Genomic DNA, 6,087 nt, shown 5'->3' on the forward strand with positions numbered 1-6,087 from the left:
TGATTTGGAACTTGCATATCATTGAGCTCTTGATCCAAATGACATGGATGCATTTATGGGGAAGAAATGTAATTACATAAGCTAGAAAGAAATATTAGGATATTATGATAGTATGTGTAACAGATGTGGTTTATGTAACATTGGGTGTATTCCCTTTATGAATTGTACACGTGCATAACTGCTCTCTGCATATTGCCGCAATTGCAGTGTAGAGATGAAGAGGACTGCTTTGTATGCGTGGAAATAAGTTCACAGTAGTGATGCTCCTGGATGATTTAAACAACTAGTTATTTTTCTAGCATCTTAATGAGAAAATACTGACCCAGTGTAATAAATAAGCTGAAAAACAGCTCACGCTGAGGGTGAATACCATCACGGACTTGTTGGATGAATTATGCTGCTCTGTGCTGTTAATTCTATATGTTTTTATGACTGCTGAAAAACTAATATCTCATTGACTGCAGTTTATAAAAAAAACCCAATGAGGACAATACAGTCTATCATGCCTGATTGAGTCAGAGGCCAGTTTATAAACCCAGGCAAATAGAAGCATTTCACTCTTCATAAATGGAACACACCTGACAACTGCATGGTTTGTTGCTTAGCAATTATTCAGTGAAATGAAAACGGAGGCTTTTTTCCTTCCAAAATCAACATCAAGTGTCGCCAGGAGAAACTGTTTGGTCTCTGAGCAAATCTGCCAAGAGCCAATTCTTTCTGCATGAGACTTGTGTTTCCTTTCCAAAGTATAATTGATGTGCTTTCATATACCTCACACTTTAAACTACATACTGATACAACATTAACAGACATCGTGAAAGGGGGAAGAGGGACAAGATTTCCCACATTAGGGATGAAGGATCAAAAGAAACGAGTAGTTTAAAAATATTTGAAATCGACAATAAATTGAGGCTATGAAATTTCCACTCTCTACACACCCTGTAAATTACCAAGCTGAAATTAGCTACTGCAGTATCAACTTGCTTCCTGGTGTGTTCACACCATTTCCTTTCTCCATTATTATTCACTCCAATCTAAGCAGCTACCCCTGCCAAGAGAGAAAACCAACTATGTTGCTGTGGCACCCTTGGCTAGCCACCACAAAATGTAAGATCAAACTTGTGGTTGTTTAGATTTCAATCATTACCAAAAAGTGTGGAAAAGTGTTTCACATTCAGTAACTTACTTTATAGTGGTGGCTACGATGTGGGAAAACCAGCACTCAATTTGGAACATACAGCAATGAGAGGATGGACCATATGATCTATTTTTGTTGGTATTGGATGAGAGAAGAATGTTTGGCAGCATCTGCTACTAAAACAGTCTGTATTTTCTAACTTAAAGTCAACAATGATGGAAATTGGGTGATTTTGAGAAAAGGCAGCTGATCTGCACCGCACCCTTGGATTAACAATTAGATGACAGTCTGTCCTCATCGGTCAAGGACAAGCAAGTTCACATAAGTGGAGCAATTTTATGCTAGTCCATATGTTGTTAAATGGACAGGATCGGATACAATGTTAGTTTAATATCAGACATTTTTTACTTTCCAGAGATTTTAATGGGGAGTCATATTGGTTGGAGTCCAAAACTCAATGCACCCAATTCCAGGTATTGAAACCTACAAATTGGATTGGTAATAACCATCCTGTCTCAGTTCAGAATAATATTTCATCAGTCATGCATTCCCAATTTCTGCACTTATGGTAAGTTTAATTCCTTTGTATTGGAACGCATAAATCACAGCAAGTTTTCCTCTGTGCGAAGAATAGTGAAAATGTATCGGAGTCACATCCAAAGTCATATAATAAAATGCGAGGAATCTTCAGAGTCATCTCTTTAAGTATTTTGGGCATTAAGAGATGACACAGGTTTGTTTCTGATTGGCCTTATTGCATAACACTCTTTCAAATCCAGTACCTCTGAAGTTGAGCTGGTCTAAATTGATTCTACAATAAATGCATGGAAAGGTTTCACTTCAAAAAGACTTCAATTTTTATATTATTCCTAATAGAACCTCAGATTGTCACAAAGTGCTTCAAAACAACAGGAGGACACAGTGCAAATAACTGAAGGTTTGGTCAAAGAGGTCAACTTTTTGAGATTCTCAGAGCTGAAAAGAGAAGTCTTTGAAGGCATTTTGCAGTTTTGGACGGTAGTTGAAGACACAGCCATCTTAGGTAGAGCAATCACATGTGGAGGTATTCATTCATAGAAACTTCGAAACATAGAAAATAGGTGCAGGAGGAGGACATTTGGCCCTTCGAGCCAGCACCACATTCATTGTGATCATGGCTGATTGTCCCCAATCAATAATCCGTGCCTGCCTTCTCCCCATATCCCTTGATTCCACTTGCCCCTAGAGCTCTATCTAACTATCTCTTAACCCCATCCAGTGATTTGGCTTCCACTGCCCTCTGTGGCAGGGAATTCCATAAATTCACAACTCTCTGGGTGAAAACGTTTTTTCTCACCTCAGTCTTACAATGTGGGAAAACCAGCAAAAGGGGAGGGCATTTAAGACTGAGGTGAGAAAAAACGTTTTCACCCAGAGAGTTGTGAATTTATGGAATTCCCTGCCACAGAGGGCAGTGGAAGCCAAATCACTGGATGGGGATGCCCTCCCCTTTTGCTGGTTTTCCCACATTGTAGCCACCACTATAAAGTAATCCAGAATTGGTGAGGTCAAGGTTACTTGGGCAGTTGTTTTAGGCTGAAGCAGGTTGTGGTTTGGAGAGGGATGAGACCGTAAAGGATTTGAAAATAAGATTTTTTTTTTTAATTGAGTCATTGCAAGAAAGGTCAGCAAGGACAGAGTGACCCAGTTGGGTTAAGTAACTGCCTCAAAACTCTGGCAACCTGGATTCAATTTAACCTCTGGTGCTGACTGTATGGAGTTGGCACATTCTCCCTGGGACTGCGTGTGCTTCCTCTTGCATCCCAAAGATGTGTGGATTGTTCAATTAACTAATTACTGTAAATTAACAACAATGTCGCTATGCCTAAGAAAGCACACCAGTGCCTCAGCTTCCACGTGAGACTAAGGAAATTTGGCATGTCTTCAAAGGCTTCTATCCATGTTTTTTCAGATGCACCGTAGAAAGCATCCTATTGGGATGTATCACAACTTACTTTGGCAACTACTCTCCGCAAGACCATAAGAAATTGCCGAGAGTTGTGGATGCAACTCAGTCCATCACACAAACCAGCCTCTATTTACACAACTATCTGCGATGAACCATGACAAGAATCTTTGCATCCTTCTCGACAAATTCACTATGCGAAGAGGTGGGCAACCATCTCCTCTCCATAGCATTCCCTACAGGGAACCTTAGTGGGGGTTCCATTGGGTCTCCCCCTTCCCCTTCTAGCCAGGTGGCCCCAGCTACTCCCCACCCACACTATAATCCTCATATACCCCTCCTTTTTGAACATCCACCAGACATTGCCTTGGTCTCCATCCATTATAGATGAGGCTCTCGCTATGGTCTCCTCTATATCCCGCACCTCCGCTCTTACTCTCCCTACTCCTATTCGTAACAAGGACAGAGTCCCCCATGTCCTCACCTTCCACCCCATCAGCCATCGCATACAACATATAATCCTCCAACATTTTCGCCACTATCAACGGGATCCCACCATTGGCCACTTCTTCCTATCTCCAACCTTTTCAGCTTTCCGCAGAGACCGTTCCCTCCGTAACTCCCTAGTCAACTCGTTCCTTCCCACCTAAACCACCCCCTCTCCAGGTACTTTCTCCTGCAACAGCAGGAGATGCAACCCCTGTCCCTCCCCCCTCAACTCCATCCAGGTGAAGCAGAGGTTCACTTGCACCTCCTCCAACCTCATCTACTGAATCCGCTGTTCCAGGTGTCAACTTCTCTACATCGGCGAGACCAAGCGTAGGCTCGGCGATCGTTTTGCTGAACACCTCCGCTCAGTCCGACGTAACCACGCTGATCTCCTGGTGGCCCAACATTTCAACTCCCCCTCCCATTCCCATTCCAACCTTTCTGTCCTGGGCCTCCTCCATTGTCAGAGTTAGGCCCAGTGCAAATTGGAGGAACAGCACCTCATATTTCACTTGGGCAGTTTACACCCCAGCGATATGAACATTGACTTCTCTAACTTCAGGTAGCCCTTGCTTTCTCTCTCCATCCCCTCTCCCTTCCCAGTACTCCCACTAGCCTTACTGTCTCTGCATTCTTTATTTGCCCCGCCCCTGACATCAGTCTGAAGAAGGGTCTCGACTCGAAATGTCACCCATCCCTTCTCTCCATAGTTGCTGCCTCACCCGCTGATTACTCTAGCATTTTGTGTCTATCCTCTCCATAGCAGATGTCCCATGGACAGAGTACATCAGTAGCAAGTCATCTTATTCCTTTTCTCCAGAGATGCTGTCTGACCCGTTGTTGTGTCCATCTCAAATGGTAGAGTAAAGATCTGGCATTTAGAGTATGGCATGTTGGCCTTTATAACAAGAGGAATCGAATATAGGAGCAAAGAGGTCCTTCTGCAGTTGTACAGAGCCCTAGTGAGACCACACCTGGAGTATTGCGTGCAGTTTTGGTCCCCTAATTTGAGGAAGGACATTCTTGCTATTGAGGGAGTGCAGCGTAGGTTTACAAGGTTAATTCCCGGGATGGCGGGACTGTCATATGCTGAGAGAATGGAGCAGCTGGGCTTGTACACTCTGGAGTTTAGAAGGATGAGAGGAGATCTCATTGAAACATATAAGATTGTTAAGGGCTTGGACACGCTAGAGGCAGGAAACATGTTCCCGATGTTGGGGGAGTCCAGAACCAGGGGCCACAGTTTAAGAATAAGGAGTAAGCCATTTAGAACGGAGACGAAGAAACACTTTTTCTCAGAGAGTGGTGGGTCTGTGGAATTCTCTGCCTCAGAGGGCGGTGGAGGCAGGTTGTCTGGATGCTTTCAAGAGAGAGCTAGATAGGGCTCTTAAAAATAGCGAAGTCAGGGGATATGGGGAGAAGGCAGGAACGGGGTACTGATTGGGGATGATCAGCCATGATCACATTGAATGGTGGTGCTGGCTCGAAGGGCCGAATGGCCTACTCCTGCACCTATTGTTTATTGTCTACTGTCTATTGTCTAACACCTTCAGGTAGTCAGAACAGATGGTGAAGGGGTGAGACAGTTGCCGAAGACCATGGACTCGCTTTTCCTGCGGTTTACTCTGGTAACAAAGCTTTGGTCAGGGTCATAGAGTGATACAGTGTGGAAACAGCCCCTTCAGCCCAACTTACCCATATCAGCTATTTTAGTCCCACCTTCTTGCGCTTGATCCTGTCCTATCCATGTACCTGTTTAATAAGGAACTGCAGATCAAAGATCTTTGCTGCAGATGCTGAAAAATGGTTGTAGACAAAAATGCTGGAGAATCTCAGCGGGTGAGGCAGCATCTATGGAGCGAAAGAAATATCCAACGTTTCGGATCGAAACCCTTCTTCAGACTCTGAAGAAGGGTTTCGACCCGAAACGTTGCCTATTTCCTACGCTCCAAAGATGCTGCCTCACCCGCTGAGTTTCTCCAGCATTTTTGTCTACCCTATCATGTACCTACCCGTTTCTTAAACATGGGGATAGTCCCAGCGTTTGGGACTCCTTTAGATTACATTTTTACAAAGGTTATGTTAGATTGCGGGAATTATCAAATGTCAAGCTAACAAATATTAAGGCAAGGGAGTGCTTTTCTAATGTTAAACTTTATTTAAATGTAGCCATCGTCTTAATGCAGGAAATGGTATGACCATTTTAAATATAGGTATCCTCAACAGCAGTGATAACAATCAGAGAATAAATGTTGAATAAACATTGGTAGGAAGGAACGTCCTTTTATGATAAGTGCTCAACATTTTTTGCCGGCAGCATGCACGGAACTTCCCGGTTTAATTCTGTTTATGTGCAAACCTGCTGATCAAGCTTGGGTCATGTGCTTTCCGATCAAGCTGAAAGCCTCCGAGAAAGGTACACAAAAATGCTGGAGAAACTCAGCGGGTGCAGCAGCATCTATGGACCGAAGGAAATAGGTGACGTTTCGGGCCGAAACCCTTCTTCAGAAGAAGG

The sequence above is a fragment of the Leucoraja erinacea genome, chromosome 13, assembly GCF_028641065.1.
Source record: "Leucoraja erinacea ecotype New England chromosome 13, Leri_hhj_1, whole genome shotgun sequence".
Lineage (NCBI taxonomy): Eukaryota > Metazoa > Chordata > Chondrichthyes > Rajiformes > Rajidae > Leucoraja > Leucoraja erinaceus.